The sequence below is a fragment of the Lycorma delicatula genome, chromosome 5 (assembly GCF_047948215.1).
Source record: "Lycorma delicatula isolate Av1 chromosome 5, ASM4794821v1, whole genome shotgun sequence".
Taxonomy (NCBI): domain Eukaryota; kingdom Metazoa; phylum Arthropoda; class Insecta; order Hemiptera; family Fulgoridae; genus Lycorma; species Lycorma delicatula.
In genome coordinates, this window is record NC_134459.1 from 60,716,542 (window position 1) to 60,738,347 (window position 21,806).

Sequence of the window (21,806 nt, forward strand, 5' to 3'; positions counted from 1 at the left end):
AAATAATTATCAAAGGATGTTGAATAAAAACTATTGTCTAAAGTAATACTCGAAAAAAAAAAAACATTACAATTAAATATCAAACATAATTATTTAATAATCATCATCAGGAAATTATAATATTACAACGATAATAGACATATTTCTTGATTGTAGTTGTACAAATTCTCCATTTTAATTTAAATTATTACAGTCCAGGATAGGATTACAGATGAATCTTCATTATACACAATTGTAAACAAAATTTATATACTTTAATAAAGTAAAAATCTGAAGTAGTTACGTCTTGTAGATAATCTAATACAATAAACAATTTTTTTAAGTAATCACTCTAATATTCAAGATGTAATGTAGTATTGAAGATCTATTAGCATGAATTTTTATTATAAGTAATATATTCCACTGTTAATTTAAAATTATATACAATCTTTGAATGGCTATATTTTAGGAGACATCTCCTGTGGTCTTCCCCATATGTATATGGGAACTGCTACTATTCCGTGCCGGTTCCAATAAAGACTGATTTTGTGAAGCACGTGCTGCAGAAGAGGAGTTATCATTATCTTCCTTTACATCAACTAAATTATCATCGAATACCTGTTTCGTGTCGTCGTTAAGTGGGAATATTTTCCCGATTCCAGCTGAAGAGCAACTGTCTCGAGTCATCTTGGTAGTATCAACAAATTCTGGCAAAGAAAGACATTTACATAATGGCTCGACTTGGAGTATAGGAGCTGTACGTTCGTAATACGGTGGAAGAGATCTAACAGAATTCAATTCGTCTGATTTTGGCTCCCGTGATATCTCGACACCAAAAATATCTCTATTTTGAAAATTATCGTTCAATTTTTGAAACTCATATTCACAACTTAGAATTTTATTACTTATCGACAGCATTTTATCTTCATCATTCTTTTTCTCCTGTTCAAACGTATTAGTATCTTCATCAAGATTTAACTGTCGATTTCCTAAAAGAGCTTCATCTTCACCTACTTTCAGATCACACCTCTTTGACGTTGTAATTTCTTGCTTTAACGCAGCCAGCTCTTTTTCATAACGCATTTTAGTTTCGTTATTTGCTCTCATAGAATTTAAATACTGTAACCGTTGATCTCGTTTCAGATTTTCATTTTGATTTTTTAAAAATGCATTAGTGTATGCTAGTTTTTCAGACAATTTTTTGTTTAAATCTTCTAGTTTAGCCTTTACTTCATCACAGTCTTTGTGATATTCCAAAAATAGTTTACAATGGTTTTTGATTACAGTTAACGCTTCGATTCTTTTTTGATCATCAATTGTTTGGGCGTGCAAATCTGCAATTTTAGATTTATAATTTATAGTTGCTTCCCTGCTCTCAGATAATTTTTCGTAATAGACTGACAAATCGTATTTCATATTTTTCATAACTCTCTCCTGTACAGCGTATTTATTATTCGCTTCACATAACTCAGTTACTAATATCTTTATATCTTCTTGGAATCGACGATTTTTTCTATTTAAATGTCTTACAATATAACTATTTTCCTCTTGAATGCGGTTTAATTCAAAAATCTCTGTTTTTAATTTCTTTATGATGGTGTCTTTCTGAGATATTTCCTGAATCGCATTAAATAACTCTCCATCAATATCTAGCCATATTCCTTTAAACTCTTTGCTTAATCTTGCTTTATTACTATTAAACATTCTCTTAGGTTTTGTTAACCAATTAATAAATATATTTGCTCGAGACATTTTTCTTTTATTCGCTGTAACAGGTACACAACGAAAGATAGAAAAAATATAATGAATGAAACAATATCAAAAATTCAAATGTAGAATAATTCTGTTGCACGGTAACCAAATTATTTTATTTACAATAAATCATAAAATTATTGTTAGCTCCGGGTGCAAACATTTCGTTAAAATATGAGGGTTATGTTTTTTCAAGGTCCGATCGGTCTCGAATTTAAAACCACAGTGAAAATAAAAAATTTTTTATTTGTAACAAGTACTTACTTACATAGTTACGCTATTTCTCTACATAGTCGCCACTCCGATTTAGACATTTGTCGTAGCATGGTACCAACTTTCCAATACCTTCGTCATGGAATGGAGCCGCCTGTGTTTTCAGCCATGTTTCTACGCTGGTCTGCAGCTCGATGTCTGTGCCAATATGTTATCCTCCTAGCCAGCGTTTCATGTGAGCAAAGAGGGAAAATCGGATGGAGCCAAGGCCGGGCTGTATGGTGGGTGATCAAACACTTCCCAACGAAAACGCCGCAGGAGCTTCTTTGTTACAGCTGCAGTATACGGCCGAGAAAGACAATGCCTGATGACAACATTCCTCACCGCTTATTCTGAATTGCCCTTCGTAGACGTGGAAGAGTCACGCAGTATGAGGCTCCAGTGATGGTCGTGCCATGTTCCATGAATACCACCAACAGAACTCCATTCCGGTCGCAGAACACAGTAGCCAAACACTTTCTGTTGGAGAAGGTTCGCTTGAACTTTTTTAGTTTGGATTGTTCTTTTGTTTCATCAGTTTCAAAATGGACCCATGTCTCGTCCCCTGTGACAATTTTGTTCAAAAAATCTTCTCCTTCATTGTGGTAGCGCTGGAGAAACGTTAGGGAGGCGTCCAATCTCATTGTTTTGTGATGGTCGGACAGCATCTTGGGAACCCATCTCGCATACAGTTTGCGGTACTGAAGTCTCTCACTCACAATGGTGTAGAGAGCTGACCTTGAAATTTCAGAAAACGAATCACTCAATACAGAAATTGTGAACCAACAATTTTCTCCATACGGAAAAGGCATTATCCATAAGGAATTTCTTTCTCTTGGTCAAAAACTGTCAACAGGATGTTCTATTGTGAAGTTTTGAAGCGGTTACGTGAAAACATTAGGCGCAAACGTTCAGATCTGTGGGGTAACAACAGCTGGGTTCTGCACCATGACAACGCACCCGCGCACATATCGCTAGCCATTTGGAATTTCTTGGCTTCCAAAAAGACAGTAGTGATTCCCCACCCTATTCGTCTGACCATGCCCCGTGCGACTTTTTTCTCTTACCGAAAATAAAATTTCAATCGAAAGGCCGTCGTTTTAACACAATTGAGGAAATTCAGGAAGAAACTCAGAACGTGCTTTGAACACTTACACCTGCAGACTTCCAGGGATGCATGGAATCATAGGAAAAACGCTGGGATCACTGTATCGAAGCCCAAGGGGATTACTTTGAAGGGAGACAGTGGAAATTATAAGTTATGGTAAGGTATTTTATTTTTATGGTAAAATTCCCGGAACTTTTGGGAAGCACCTCGTGTGTATATATATATATATATATATACTAGGTGGCTGAAAAGTAACTTACAAACCCTTAATTTTTTTATAATTGAAATTACTGTATGCAGTTTGGGGGATTCTTCCTTGTTCTACAGGGCTACTTCAATGAATGTATATTTCACACTTTTTCCGGGCAGCAGTTGGTGAGGAGCAACCCAAAAATTTCAAATGGGACCAATGATCATTTGATATATCATTTTAGAGAGCTTGATGAGACGAGAACAAATGATTGATTGATTTTGGAACAAATTTTGCTGTCCCACGTTTCATACCCTAAACATCTGAAAAAATTTCATAACATGGCCAATTGATATCCCAACAATCAGAGAGACTTCTCTGATTGTGATTCGACAATCATTCATTATCATTTCTTTCACTTTTTCCACGTTTTCATCGGTTGTTGATGTGCTGGGGTGTCCGGGGCGCTCATCTTCAACGTCTTCATGACCTTTTTGGAAACGCTTACACCACTCATAAATGCTTACTTTACTCATAGCAAACTCATCAAAAGCAATATTTAACATTTCTAAAACATCGCTACAATTTAATTCATTCTTAAAGCAAAATTTAGATTCATTCCTAATAACATAGGTGCATTTGTAAGTTGTTTCAATGAAATTATAGCGAAATGTTGACAATGTTTAATGTTGACAATGTTTTTTGGAATACTTTTAAACAATCATTGGGGTCTTTATTTGAAGCTGTATCCTGTTTGTCAAACAAAAAACTCAGTACCCTCCAAACAGCTTAGTTTATAAACATTTATGGCATATTGTGTCTGATGAAAGAGTTTAGCGAGTAATGGTTTATTTCTTGGAAGTTACGGAGTCACTTCCAAGAAATAAACCATTATTAAAATGGGACCAAACTCTATGACCAAAACTATTAAAACTCTACGACCAAACCAATATAAAATGGGACCAAACTCTCACCAAAAAATATGTAAAAATTTAAAAACATTAATGATACTAATGAACCATAAAAACTGCCCCTTATTCTTGCATGCTTATAATTAATGATTTTTTAATGACATTTTTAATTAACTCCTTTGTTTAATTGTATTAGACAGCATCTTCCTCAATACTTTTAAATATTAAAAAAAACTTTATGAAATAATGTGCTTCTTCTTTCTAATGCCAATGAATGAATAAAAACAACAAAGGAAAAATATATTACCCTTTAAAACAAGTAATTTTATTTAATTTTTTTTACTACTCAGAAAGATATCATACATTTAAAGTTTGCTCAATAAATGGGTAAAACATATATGAGTTATCTAAAATCTATATTTTTACCAAATTTTACCCTTAATGAAGCACACTAAAGTGCAGCAAACGATTTTATAATCCGTGTTGTAGAGACCAATCTCCCTGGTTTAGCCGACTTGAAACTGCCACAGATGCATACCCAATATGCATACATATTTCAATAATCCAAATGATGTCACTATTTCATACAGCATAGAACATAAAATTTCAAGAAGTTAAGAAGATTTCAGTGAAATTCGGACTTGAAACTGCCACAGATGCATACCCAATATGCATACATATTTCAATAATCCAAATGATGTCACTATTTCATACAGCATAGAACATAAAATTTCAAGAAGTTAAGAAGATTTCACTAATAATAAAAGGATGGAATACATGAACCTGGCCTTGCATACTGTTATCAATCACTACAAACCTCTTTGGGCACATCCACATGTTTTTTCATTGAACATGTGGGCCCATCTCTGATCATTGCTATTATGTATGGTATTTTATTTATGCCTCACATGATACATAAATCTACTTCACAGATCTATTGATCAATTCTGTAATACTGCACGTAACTACAGTCAAAATAAATAAATTTCACTTGATCTTGTAATTGGTTGAGAGCATTAAGTTAATTAAATTGCTTAACACTAACTAACAGTCTAAACATAAAAAAAGTTCAATGTAATGGTATCTGTGGTTTGCCAATGAATGAAGCAAGGTACATTATAAATTTTAATTACATCAAATATATATATATATATATATAATATACAGTATTATACTTCAAAAAAACTGTATTTGTTTTTGAGGAATTATCAAATCTCAATAACTTCTATCAAGTAATACATTACTTATATCAAGCTATAAATAAATACTTACCATGTGACTTGTATCAACACACTGAAATAATGTGGTAGCAGCAGGAAAAACAAGTTTACCAGATGGACCATACAGCTCATAAGAAGTGATACCCCACGTTGCAAGCCTTTTATGTTCCAATATAAGCTGTTCTTCATGAGAGTATCTGCTACCAAAATTGAAGTGAAAAAACTAGATGCCACTGTATCCCCTATCTGTCTGAAAAACAAAATAAACTAACATACAATAAATTATCTGGTTTTAATAATTATATTAAAAAATGTAACTGTGTTTTAAATTCTTCTTTAATATTGACTTTGAAGTTAAAACCAAATGAAAAACAAGTACAATTAACTTATGAACTCTTAATCTGTCACTAACTAAATTAATTTGAAAAGAACATACGTTTTTAAAAACCATTACTTTTTACTTATGCGTTTCTTAAATGAGCTGATTTTAAAAAGGTTATATTGTATCTGTTAAATTTAGCTTTCTTTAAAATAAATAAAAATCAAAATAAAAGCGAATTTTATGAATGCAAGGAGGAAAAACATGCTTTTGGTAAAAATAAAATAAAAAAAGGACTCACAAAAAAACATACAAGACTGCTGCAGTACAAAAGCTAAGATCTTTGGAATCCAATATTATACTGTACATTCTTTTGTTGCACCTGAAGTTTTCAACAATTTTTTTATTTATTTTACATTAAAATACTTTTATTATTAAAATAACATCAGTATAATATATCATTTCGATTCTTATTATTTATTTAATAATAAAAAAAATTTCAAAATTTAGACACTTAACTTTTTTTTAAATATTCGTAATTTTTAAGATGCTATAAAAAATAAAAACCACACAAAACAAATCCATTAAGTAATCTAATAAGATTAACAACTGAACAGTATAAAGTATAGAAACTCCTTTAATAAAGTTTCTTAAGAACTTGAAAAATAAATAAAAAATTAATTTCAGTTGGTTTCAATCTTTCATCTGTATAAAAAGGCAAATAAATTAAACAAAAGTAATATTTAAATACTGTAAAAGTAAAGTGTATATATATATTTTTTACTTTTACAGTACATATATATAAATATATATGTTTAAAGTACAGTAAATTTTCAAACTCAATCAAATGTAAAATAAACAAATGTTCAGTATCATCTGCCTGTGTAATATAGCAGATTCCTTATCTGGAAATTATTTCATTCCAAACCCTGTAAATCAGTTCTGCATCTGTCCACTATTCATTTGAATCTGCAGCTTGCCTAGAGTAAGGAAAAGGTGGAACAAACCCTTCCTTCATAAAACAATCAAATCATATGTATCCTCATTTTTACAGGACCTCATTTTTGCAACTTTTTATAAAGGCTTAATGTACAGAAATGAAGCTTTTACACAAACAAGATAAAGTAAAAATTGGGGTTCAATATTACAAAAAAAAGTTAGGTTTGTGAGCCCAGTATCATGATTTGATTAATTTGGGTGTAGAAAAAAATGTGACAATAAAACCTGTAAAACACAGATTTGAATATGAAAATAAACAATTGAAGGTGTAACAATAGATAATGAAAGAAATCAACAAACAATGAAAAGGCATACAGATTCATCAAACAAGTCAAGTGACTGATATCTGGGAACTCAATCCATATTTTTTTAGAAAGGCAAAGGTCACGATTTGAAAGGAGAGCAAAAGAGAAGCAATGTATATAAATTTATTACAAATACAGTAAACAAAGTGTGAACCATGAAGATAAAAAGAAAGAATCATACACAAGACTACGCAAAAGACCTGACAGTCATCAAAAAAGGTTGGATGGAAAGATTACAGCACAAGAGAAATATCAGCCTAAACGTGGTAGCAAAAACAAAGCAACCTGATGAGGAAATAATCATCAAATATATTGAAGAAAAACATGGTATAAAGTACTGAAAAAAAGAAATATATAATTTATATATATATATAATTTTGATTGTATACATAAACAAAAGTTCCTGTGATTTAAAAGGAGGTGAAGGATTCACTTTCATATTATAAATTATGTTACTACCTCTGTAAATATTTCCCTGGAAAAGATGAAAAGGTATTGAAAGATATAATAGTGAAATAACTGTTTGAATTTTGTTATCCACAGTGGAAAGTATTTATAAATATAAAACAAATAAAAAATCTCCTAGGTGCACTTTGAAGAAAAAAACTTTAGCTGAGTTTGAACTAGTTTTTTGCTTTTAATTAAGCATCTTCAGAAACTATCAGAATCTGTTACTGGGAGTACTTAGTATTTTCGTATAACTGTATAGAAACCAGTACTGTTTGGAACTGGTTTCTAAGTCTAAATTTTTTGAACAGAAGTTTTTTGTGGAAGTTTAAGATTACAGCAGCCAAGTTGTAAATCTCAAATAAGCTGCATCACATACCCAAACACATAAATACACTCACTGCTCCAAGTGGAAGTCTCTGAAAAATTTTCATTTACAGCAAAAGGTAGGTCAGTCAGGTGAAATTTCTAAATTTTCATCTTAAATTAAAGTATATGAGGTTAATTTTAAAAATTCTTCTATACTGAGATTACCAAATATTAAGGAAGAATGAAATAAGTAATGTACCATTTTAGTTAAGTTTTGTAGATGATAAAGTACTGTATAAGCTATTTACACTGTAATAAAATTTTATATACATAATTACCACCTGTTACAGGAATGTCTGTCTGATAAAGCATTTAATAGCAAAACACATTAAATTCATAATTTGAATTAACAAAGCATGCATCATATTTGGCACTTGTCGATAAGCATCTTTCTAATTTATTACTCAGTTAGCTGGATGCCATCTATTTTTTACCAGTTTCCCCCTTTTTTTGTCAAAACTGCCATTACAAACTAAAATAACCTCAAAAAACTTCGATTTTTAAAATTATATAATGTTAATTAGAAGAGATTAGCAGGCAATATGTAATGTTTAGTTAGTTATGTTGTCAACATACAAACTTCAATTTAAGGAATCATTAGTTAGGTATCAACATAACCTAATCCTTAATTCACTAGCCAACCTCATCTAATTAACATTAAATATACAAATTACTTACAGCACTTGGGAGAAATAATAAGTTTTCAAACATTTTAGAGTTTCATTTTTTTTTTTATCAGTGCGCATATTAAAAAATAAATAATGTGGGACGCTAACTGACAAGGACTGCATATTTTAATATTAGAGGGCTGATGGATTCAAATTATCTGAAACGTCTTACATGTCTGAAATTTTTGAACATTTTGTGTTTCCAATAATAAGTGGGATTGGAATACCACAACATAAAAACAGTAAAAATAATGAAATAACAAATTATATGGACCTTTGCATCTTCACCGGATACATCAGCATAAAGAAGTGTTGTTTCACAACTACTTGATGGTGTACTAAGGAAAAATATATGTGTGCGACCAACACTTGAGTGTACAAAACTGTATGAAAGTTGGTACAACAGTTGATAAGGATGACAATTCTTGTCTAAGTTCACAAACAATTGCTTTCAATTCAGTCAAAGTTTTTTTTCTATTTTTTGGCCCTCTGTCCTCCATTACAGACTGCAACAAAGAAATAATTTTAAAAATGTTTTTAAATGTTATGAGGATTTAAATACTTATTAGATATATTAAATAAAACTTATCACACTGTTATTTACAGTTTATAACAAACAGATTCTAAGACAAGTTAAAACTCAATACAAGGTCTTGCCATAACAGCTGGGGTGACTAATCTACATAGTGCTATTTACTGAGCTCCAATGATCAAAGCAACAAGTGACACAGGTGTTATAAATCATGGCTAAATAATTCTGTGTTCAAAGAATTAGAATAAAAAAAATAAGACAATTGTTAATTGTTATATTACATTTTTATATAAACACTAATTTTACATCTCATAAGACTAAAAATATACATTCAAGTTCTTGCATGTGTACATGTGCACAAACAGGCATACATATACACAAACACACACACACACACACACACACACACACACACACACACACACACACACACACACACATCAGCAGAGAGATGGTACTCCATTCAAAAAGCACCAGGAAATGATTGAATAATACAAATTAGAATAAATGCAATATAGTGCAAGTGATGTATAAAAATGTTATAAACACTAACAGCTTTAAACGAAATACTATGACTTTGAAAGTCCTCCTCGTAGAAAAATAATCAATACTTTGTAATGTACATAAAGATAAATAAATTAACATTAACTCATAATATACATACATATATATTAAACTCATATATACAATCACTGAAAAAATAATTAAAAATAAAATCTAAATATAAATAATTCATTTCTAGCATTTACACCTAGATTCCACATTATAAACAAAATAAACTGTATAAGCAATTATGATCTCTGTAAAATCACTCATAACCATATTTATACTCAGAAAATATGCAATTTAAAATATTTGGTGGGAACACGCATGTATTAAGTAACAGTAATTGCAAAATTATTAAATATAGTAAAATTTGTAGCTAAGAAAACATAAAAATGTTAAATATTTAGAAATAATGAATTGGCCCTATCTTAAAAACACATACAAATATAATGAATGATTACTATAAATTTATGTACTACCAAATTAATTACTACAACTGCAAACTAACTCTACAATGTATATGAAAAAAATTCAAGATAGAACAAGCTTTATAACAACTTTCCAATAGAATGGAGCCGCCTGTGTTTTCAGCCAAGGTTCTACGCACACAGTTTGCGGTACTCAAGTCGAATATAAACATTTTTAAAGAAATTGTTTTTAAAGTAAAATTGTAAATAAATAATTATCAAAGGATGTTGAATAAAAACTATTGTCTAAAGTAATACTCGAAAAAAAAAAACATTACAATTAAATATCAAACATAATTATTTAATAATCATCATCAGGAAATTATAATATTACAACGATAATAGACATATTTCTTGATTGTAGTTGTACAAATTCTCCATTTTAATTTAAATTATTACAGTCCGGGATAGGATTACAGATGAATCTTCATTATACACAATTGTAAACAAAATTTATATACTTTAATAAAGTAAAAATCTGAAGTAGTTACGTCTTGTAGATAATCTAATACAATAAACAATTTTTTTAAGTAATCACTCTAATATTCAAGATGTAATGTAGTATTGAAGATCTATTAGCATGAATTTTTATTATAAGTAATATATTCCACTGTTAATTTAAAATTATATACAATCTTTGAATGGCTATATTTTAGGAGACATCTCCTGTGGTCTTCCCCATATGTATATGGGAACTGCTACTATTCCGTGCCGGTTCCAATAAAGACTGATTTTGTGAAGCACGTGCTGCAGAAGAGGAGTTATCATTATCTTCCTTTACATCAACTAAATTATCATCGAATACCTGTTTCGTGTCGTCGTTAAGTGGGAATATTTTCCCGATTCCAGCTGAAGAGCAACTGTCTCGAGTCATCTTGGTAGTATCAACAAATTCTGGCAAAGAAAGACATTTACATAATGGCTCGACTTGGAGTATAGGAGCTGTACGTTCGTAATACGGTGGAAGAGATCTAACAGAATTCAATTCGTCTGATTTTGGCTCCCGTGATATCTCGACACCAAAAATATCTCTATTTTGAAAATTATCGTTCAATTTTCGAAACTCATATTCACAACTTAGAATTTTATTACTTATCGACAGCATTTTATCTTCATCATTCTTTTTCTCCTGTTCAAACGTATTAGTATCTTCATCAAGATTTAACTGTCGATTTCCTAAAAGAGCTTCATCTTCACCTACTTTCAGATCACACCTCTTTGACGTTGTAATTTCTTGCTTTAACGCAGCCAGCTCTTTTTCATAACGCATTTTAGTTTCGTTATTTGCTCTCATAGAATTTAAATACTGTAACCGTTGATCTCGTTTCAGATTTTCATTTTGATTTTTTAAAAATGCATTAGTGTATGCTAGTTTTTCAGACAATTTTTTGTTTAAATCTTCTAGTTTAGCCTTTACTTCATCACAGTCTTTGTGATATTCCAAAAATAGTTTACAATGGTTTTTGATTACAGTTAACGCTTCGATTCTTTTTTGATCATCAATTGTTTGGGCGTGCAAATCTGCAATTTTAGATTTATAATTTATAGTTGCTTCCCTGCTCTCAGATAATTTTTCGTAATAGACTGACAAATCGTATTTCATATTTTTCATAACTCTCTCCTGTACAGCGTATTTATTATTCGCTTCACATAACTCAGTTACTAATATCTTTATATCTTCTTGGAATCGACGATTTTTTCTATTTAAATGTCTTACAATATAACTATTTTCCTCTTGAATGCGGTTTAATTCAAAAATCTCTGTTTTTAATTTCTTTATGATGGTGTCTTTCTGAGATATTTCCTGAATCGCATTAAATAACTCTCCATCAATATCTAGCCATATTCCTTTAAACTCTTTGCTTAATCTTGCTTTATTACTATTAAACATTCTCTTAGGTTTTGTTAACCAATTAATAAATATATTTGCTCGAGACATTTTTCTTTTATTCGCTGTAACAGGTACACAACGAAAGATAGAAAAAATATAATGAATGAAACATTATCAAAAATTCAAATGTAGAATAATTCTGTTGCACGGTAACCAAATTATTTTATTTACAATAAATCATAAAATTATTGTTAGCTCCGGGTGCAAACATTTCGTTAAAATATGAGGGTTATGTTTTTTCAAGGTCCGATCGGTCTCGAATTTAAAACCACAGTGAAAATAAAAAATTTTTTATTTGTAACAAGTACTTACTTACATAGTTACGCTATTTCTCTACATAGTCGCCACTCCGATTTAGACATTTGTCGTAGCATGGTACCAACTTTCCAATACCTTCGTCATGGAATGGAGCCGCCTGTGTTTTCAGCCATGTTTCAATGCTGGTCTGCAGCTCGATGTCTGTGCCAATATGTTATCCTCCTAGCCAGCGTTTCATGTGAGCAAAGAGGGAAAATCGGATGGAGCCAAGGCCGGGCAGTATGGTGGGTGATCAAACACTTCCCAACGAAAACGCTGCAGGAGCTTCTTTGTTACAGCTGCAGTATACGGCCGAGAAAGACAATGCCTGATGACAACATTCCTCACCGCTTATTCTGAATTGCCCTTCGTAGACGTGGAAGAGTCACGCAGTATGAGGCTCCAGTGATGGTCGTGCCACGTTCCATGAATACCACCAACAGAACTCCATTCCGGTCGCAGAACACAGTAGCCAAACACTTTCTGTTGGAGAAGGTTCGCTTGAACTTTTTTAGTTTGGATTGTTCTTTTGTTTCATCAGTTTCAAAATGGACCCATGTCTCGTCCCCTGTGACAATTTTGTTCAAAAAATCTTCTCCTTCATTGTGGTAGCGCTGGAGAAACGTTAGGGAGGCGTCCAATCTCATTGTTTTGTGATGGTCGGACAGCATCTTGGGAACCCATCTCGCATACAGTTTGCGGTACCAGTGATGGTCGTGCCACGTTCCATGAATACCACCAACAGAACTCCATTCCGGTCGCAGAACACAGTAGCCAAACACTTTCTGTTGGAGAAGGTTCGCTTGAACATTTTTAGTTTGGATTGTTCTTTTGTTTCATCAGTTTCAAAATGGACCCATGTCTCGTCCCCTGTGACAATTTTGTTCAAAAAATCTTCTCCTTCATTGTGGTAGCGCTGGAGAAACGTTAGGGAGGCGTCCATTCTCATTGTTTTGTGATGGTCAGACAGCATCTTGGGAACCCATCTCGCATACAGTTTGCGGTACTGAAGTCTCTCACTCACAATGGTGTAGAGAGCTGACCTTGAAATTTCAGAAAACGAATCACTCAATACAGAAATTGTGAACCAACAATTTTCTCCATACGGAAAAGGCATTATCCATAAGGAATTTCTTTCTCTTGGTCAAAAACTGTCAACAGGATGTTCTATTGTGAAGTTTTGAAGCGGTTACGTGAAAACATTAGGCGCAAACGTTCAGATCTGTGGGGTAACAACAGCTGGGTTCTGCACCATGACAACGCACCCACGCACATATCGCTAGCCATTTGGAATTTCTTGGCTTCCAAAAAGACAGTAGTGATTCCCCACCCTATTCGTCTCTGACCATGCCCCGTGCGACTTTTTTCTCTTACCGAAAATAAAATTTCAATCGAAAGGCCGTCGTTTTAACACAATTGAGGAAATTCAGGAAGAAACTCAGAACGTGCTTTGAACACTTACACCTGCAGACTTCCAGGGATGCATGGAATCATAGGAAAAACGCTGGGATCACTGTATCGAAGTCCAAGGGGATTACTTTGAAGGGAGACAGTGGAAATTATAAGTTATGGTAAGGTATTTTATTTTTATGGTAAAATTCCCGGAACTTTTGGGAAGCACCTCGTGTGTGTATATATATATATATATATATACTAGGTGGCTGAAAAGTAACTTACAAACCCTTAATTTTTTTATAATTGAAATTACTGTATGCAGTTTGGGGGATTCTTCCTTGTTCTACAGGGCTACTTCAATGAATGTATATTTCACACTTTTTCCGGGCAGCAGTTGGTGAGGAGCAACCCAAAAATTTCAAATGGGACCAATGATCATTTGATATATCATTTTAGAGAGCTTGATGAGACGAGAACAAATGATTGATTGATTTTGGAACAAATTTTGCTGTCCCACGTTTCATACCCTAAACATCTGAAAAAATTTCATAACATGGCCAATTGATATCCCAACAATCAGAGAGACTTCTCTCTCATTAATCATTCATTATCATTTCTTTCACTTTTTCCACGTTTTCATCGGTTGTTGATGTGCTGGGGTGTCCGGGGCGCTCATCTTCAACGTCTTCATGACCTTTTTGGAAACGCTTACACCACTCATAAATGCTGACTTTACTCATAGCAAACTCATCAAAAGCAATATTTAACATTTTTAAAACATTGCTACAATTTAATTCATTCTTAAAGCAAAATTTAGATTCATTCCTAATAACATAGGTGCATTTGTAAGTTGTTTCAATGAAATTATAGCGAAATGTTGACAATGTTTAATGTTGACAATGTTTTTTGGAATACTTTTAAACAATCATTGGGGTCTTTATTTGAAGCTGTATCCTGTTTGTCAAACAAAAAACTCAGTACCCTCCAAACAGCTTAGTTTATAAACATTTATGGCATATTGTGTCTGATGAAAGAGTTTAGCGAGTAATGGTTTATTTCTTGGAAGTTACGGAGTCACTTCCAAGAAATAAACCATTATTAAAATGGGACCAAACTCTATGACCAAAACTATTAAAACTCTACGACCAAACCAATATAAAATGGGACCAAACTCTCACCAAAAAATATGTAAAAATTTAAAAACATTAATGATACTAATGAACCATAAAAACTGCCCCTTATTCTTGCATGCTTATAATTAATGATTTTTTAATGACATTTTTAATTAACTCCTTTGTTTAATTGTATTAGACAGCATCTTCCTCAATACTTTTAAATATTAAAAAAAACTTTATGAAATAATGTGCTTCTTCTTTCTAATGCCAATGAATGAATAAAAACAACAAAGGAAAAATATATTACCCTTTAAAACAAGTAATTTTATTTAATTTTTTTTACTACTCAGAAAGATATCATACATTTAAAGTTTGCTCAATAAATGGGTAAAACATATATGAGTTATCTAAAATCTATATTTTTACCAAATTTTACCCTTAATGAAGCACACTAAAGTGCAGCAAACGATTTTATAATCCGTGTTGTAGAGACCAATCTCCCTGGTTTAGCCGACTTGAAACTGCCACAGATGCATACCCAATATGCATACATATTTCAATAATCCAAATGATGTCACTATTTCATACAGCATAGAACATAAAATTTCAAGAAGTTAAGAAGATTTCACTAATAATAAAAGGATGGAATACATGAACCTGGCCTTGCATACTGTCATCAATCACTACAAACCTCTTTGGGCACATCCACATGTTTTTTCATTGAACATGTGGGCCCATCTCTGATCATTGCTATTATGTATCGTATTTTATTTATGCCTCACATGATACATAAATCTATTTCACAGATCTATTGATCAATTCTGTAATACTGCACGTAACTACAGTCAAAATAAATAAATTTCACTTGATCTTGTAATTGGTTGAGAGCATTAAGTTAATTAAATTGCTTAACACTAACTAACAGTCTAAACATAAAAAAAGTTCAATGTAATGGTATCTGTGGTTTGCCAATGAATGAAGCAAGGTACATTATAAATTTTAATTACATCAAATATATATATATATATATATATATATATATATATATAATATACAGTATTATACTTCAAAAAAACTGTATTTGTTTTTGAGGAATTATCAAATCTCAATAACTTCTATCAAGTAATACATTACTTATATCAAGCTATAAATAAATACTTACCATGTGACTTGTATCAACACACTGAAATAATGTGGTAGCAGCAGGAAAAACAAGTTTACCAGATGGACCATACAGCTCATAAGAAGTGACACCCCACGTTGCAAGCCTTTTATGTTCCAATATAAGCTGTTCTTCATGAGAGTATCTGCTACCAAAATTGAAGTGAAAAAACTAGATGCCACTGTATCCCCTATCTGTCTGAAAAACAAAATAAACTAACATACAATAAATTATCTGGTTTTAATAATTATATTAAAAAATGTAACTGTGTTTTAAATTCTTCTTTAATATTGACTTTGAAGTTAAAACCAAATGAAAAACAAGTACAATTAACTTATGAACTCTTAATCTGTCACTAACTAAATTAATTTGAAAAGAACATACGTTTTTAAAAACCATTACTTTTTACTTATGCGTTTCTTAAATGAGCTGATTTTAAAAAGGTTATATTGTATCTGTTAAATTTAGCTTTCTTTAAAATAAATAAAAATCAAAATAAAAGCGAATTTTATGAATGCAAGGAGGAAAAACATGCTTTTGGTAAAAATAAAATAAAAAAAGGACTCACAAAAAAACATACAAGACTGCTGCAGTACAAAAGCTAAGATCTTTGGAATCCAATATTATACTGTACATTCTTTTGTTGCACCTGAAGTTTTCAACAATTTTTTTATTTATTTTACATTAAAATACTTTTATTATTAAAATAACATCAGTATAATATATCATTTCGATTCTTATTATTTATTTAATAATAAAAAAAATTTCAAAATTTAGACACTTAACTTTTTTTTAAATATTCGTAATTTTTAAGATGCTATAAAAAATAAAAACCACACAAAACAAATCCATTAAGTAATCTAATAAGATTAACAACTGAACAGTATAAAGTATAGAAACTCCTTTAATAAAGTTTCTTAAGAACTTGAAAAATAAATAAAAAATTAATTTCAGTTGGTTTCAATCTTTCATCTGTATAAAAAGGCAAATAAATTAAACAAAAGTAATATTTAAATACTGTAAAAGTAAAGTGTATATATATATTTTTTACTTTTACAGTACATATATATAAATATATATGTTTAAAGTACAGTAAATTTTCAAACTCAATCAAATGTAAAATAAACAAATGTTCAGTATCATCTGCCTGTGTAATATAGCAGATTCCTTATCTGGAAATTATTTCATTCCAAACCCTGTAAATCAGTTCTGCATCTGTCCACTATTCATTTGAATCTGCAGCTTGCCTAGAGTAAGGAAAAGGTGGAACAAACCCTTCCTTCATAAAACAATCAAATCATATGTATCCTCATTTTTACAGGACCTCATTTTTGCAACTTTTTATAAAGGGTTAATGTACAGAAATGAAGCTTTTACACAAACAAGATAAAGTAAAAATTGGGGTTCAATATTACAAAAAAAAGTTAGGTTTGTGAGCCCAGTATCATGATTTGATTAATTTGGGTGTAGAAAAAAATGTGACAATAAAACCTGTAAAACACAGATTTGAATATGAAAATAAACAATTGAAGGTGTAACAATAGATAATGAAAGAAATCAACAAACAATGAAAAGGCATACAGATTCATCAAACAAGTCAAGTGACTGATATCTGGGAACTCAATCCATATTTTTTTAGAAAGGCAAAGGTCACGATTTGAAAGGAGAGCAAAAGAGAAGCAATGTATATAAATTTATTACAAATACAGTAAACAAAGTGTGAACCATGAAGATAAAAAGAAAGAATCATACACAAGACTACGCAAAAGACCTGACAGTCATCAAAAAAGGTTGGATGGAAAGATTACAGCACAAGAGAAATATCAGCCTAAACGTGGTAGCAAAAACAAAGCAACCTGATGAGGAAATAATCATCAAATATATTGAAGAAAAACATGGTATAAAGTACTGAAAAAAAGAAATATATAATTTATATATATATATAATTTTGATTGTATACATAAACAAAAGTTCCTGTGATTTAAAAGGAGGTGAAGGATTCACTTTCATATTATAAATTATGTTACTACCTCTGTAAATATTTCCCTGGAAAAGATGAAAAGGTATTGAAAGATATAATAGTGAAATAACTGTTTGAATTTTGTTATCCACAGTGGAAAGTATTTATAAATATAAAACAAATAAAAAATTTCAAGGTGCACTTTGAAGAAAAAAACTTTAGCTGAGTTTGAACTAGTTTTTTGCTTTTAATTAAGCATCTTCAGAAACTATCAGAATCTGTTACTGGGAGTACTTAGTATTTTCGTATAACTGTATAGAAACCAGTACTGTTTGGAACTGGTTTCTAAGTCTAAATTTTTTGAACAGAAGTTTTTTGTGGAAGTTTAAGATTACAGCAGCCAAGTTGTAAATCTCAAATAAGCTGCATCACATACCCAAACACATAAATACACTCACTGCTCCAAGTGGAAGTCTCTGAAAAATTTTCATTTACAGCAAAAGGTAGGTCAGTCAGGTGAAATTTCTAAATTTTCATCTTAAATTAAAGTATATGAGGTTAATTTTAAAAATTCTTCTATACTGAGATTACCAAATATTAAGGAAGAATGAAATAAGTAATGTACCATTTTAGTTAAGTTTTGTAGATGATAAAGTACTGTATAAGCTATTTACACTGTAATAAAATTTTATATACATAATTACCACCTGTTACAGGAATGTCTGTCTGATAAAGCATTTAATAGCAAAACACATTAAATTCATAATTTGAATTAACAAAGCATGCATCATATTTGGCACTTGTCGATAAGCATCTTTCTATTTTATTACTCAGTTAGCTGGATGCCATCTATTTTTTACCAGTTTCCCCCTTTTTTTGTCAAAACTGCCATTACAAACTAAATTAACCTCAAAAAACTTCGACTTTTAAAATTATATAATGTTAATTAGAAGAGATTAGCAGGCAATATGTAATGTTTAGTTAGTTATGTTGTCAACATACAAACTTCAATTTAAGGAATCATTAGTTAGGTATCAACATAACCTAATCCTTAATTCACTAGCCAACCTCATCTAATTAACATTAAATATACAAATTACTTACAGCACTTGGGAGAAATAATAAGTTTTCAAACATTTTAGAGTTTCATTTTTTTTTTTTATCAGTGCGCATATTAAAAAATAAATAATGTGGGACGCTAACTGACAAGGACTGCATATTTTAATATTAGAGGGCTGATGGATTCAAATTATCTGAAACGTCTTACATGTCTGAAATTTTTGAACATTTTGTGTTTCCAATAATAAGTGGGATTGGAATACCACAACATAAAAACAGTAAAAATAATGAAATAACAAATTATATGGACCTTTGCATCTTCACCGGATACATCAGCATAAAGAAGTGTTGTTTCACAACTACTTGATGGTGTACTAAGGAAAAATATATGTGTGCGACCAACACTTGAGTGTACAAAACTGTATGAAAGTTGGTACAACAGTTGATAAGGATGACAATTCTTGTCTAAGTTCACAAACAATTGCTTTCAATTCAGTCAAAGTTTTTTTTCTATTTTTTGGCCCTCTGTCCTCCATTACAGACTGCAACAAAGAAATAATTTTAAAAATGTTTTTAAATGTTATGAGGATTTAAATACTTATTAGATATATTAAATAAAACTTATCACACTGTTATTTACAGTTTATAACAAACAGATTCTAAGACAAGTTAAAACTCAATACAAGGTCTTGCCATAACAGCTGGGGTGACTAATCTACATAGTGCTATTTACTGAGCTCCAATGATCAAAGCAACAAGTGACACAGGTGTTATAAATCATGGATAAATAATTCTGTGTTCAAAGAATTAGAATAAAAAAAATAAGACAATTGTTAATTGTTATATTACATTTTTATATAAACACTAATTTTACATCTCATAAGACTAAAAATATACATTCAAGTTCTTGCATGTGTACATGTGCACAAACAGGCATACATATACACAAACACACACACACACACACACACACACACACACACACACACACACATACACACACACACACACACACACACACACACACACACACACACACATCAGCAGAGAGATGGTACTCCATTCAAAAAGCACCAGGAAATGATTGAATAATACAAATTAGAATAAATGCAATATAGTGCAAGTGATGTATAAAAATGTTATAACCACTAACAGCTTTAAACGAAATACTATGACTTTGAAAGTCCTCCTCGTAGAAAAATAATCAATACTTTGTAATGTACATAAAGATAAATAAATTAACATTAACTCATAATATACATACATATATATTAAACTCATATATACAATCACTGAAAAAATAATTAAAAATAAAATCTAAATATAAATAATTCATTTCTAGCATTTACACCTAGATTCCACATTATAAACAAAATAAACTGTATAAGCAATTATGATCTCTGTAAAATCACTCATAACCATATTTATACTCAGAAAATATGCAATTTAAAATATTTGGTGGGAACACGCATGTATTAAGTAACAGTAATTGCAAAATTATTAAATATAGTAAAATTTGTAGCTAAGAAAACATAAAAATGTTAAATATTTAGAAATAATGAATTGGCCCTATCTTAAAAACACATACAAATATAATGAATGATTACTATAAATTTATGTACTACCAAATTAATTACTACAACTGCAAACTAACTCTACAATGTATATGAAAAAAATTCAAGATAGAACAAGCTTTATAACAACTTTCCAATGTGTTTTCAGCCAAGGTTCTACGCACACAGTTTGCGGTACTCAAGTCGAATATAAACATTTTTAAAGAAATTGTTTAATTTATACTTTTTGTTTATAACTTTTAATTTATAAAGTTTTTTTGTTTAAGTAAAATTGTAAATAAATAATTATCAAAGGATGTTGAATAAAAACTATTGTCTAAAGTAATACTCGAAAAAAAAAAACATTACAATTAAATATCAAACATAATTATTTAATAATCATCATCAGGAAATTATAATATTACAACGATAATAGACATATTTCTTGATTGTAGTTGTACAACAAATTCTCCATTTTAATTTAAATTATTACAGTCCAGGATAGGATTACAGATGAATCTTCATTATACACAATTGTAAACAAAATTTATATACTTTAATAAAGTAAAAATCTGAAGTAGTTACGTCTTGTAGATAATCTAATACAATAAACAATTTTTTTAAGTAATCACTCTAATATTCAAGATGTAATGTAGTATTGAAGATCTATTAGCATGAATTTTTATTATAAGTAATATATTCCACTGTTAATTTAAAATTATATACAATCTTTGAATGGCTATATTTTAGGAGACATCTCCTGTGGTCTTCCCCATATGTATATGGGAACTGCTACTATTCCGTGCCGGTTCCAATAAAGACTGATTTTGTGAAGCACGTGCTGCAGAAGAGGAGTTATCATTATCTTCCTTTACATCAACTAAATTATCATCGAATACCTGTTTCGTGTCGTCGTTAAGTGGGAATATTATCCCGATTCCAGCTGAAGAGCAACTGTCTCGAGTCATCTTGGTAGTATCAACAAATTCTGGCAAAGAAAGACATTTACATAATGGCTCGACTTGGAGTATAGGAGCTGTACGTTCGTAATACGGTGGAAGAGATCTAACAGAATTCAATTCGTCTGATTTTGGCTCCTGTGATATCTCGACACCAAAAATATCTCTATTTTGAAAATTATCGTTCAATTTTCGAAACTCATATTCACAACTTAGAATTTTATTACTTATCGACAGCATTTTATCTTCATCATTCTTTTTCTCCTGTTCAAACGTATTAGTATCTTCATCAAGATTTAACTGTCGATTTCGTAAAAGAGCTTCATCTTCACCTACTTTCAGATCACACCT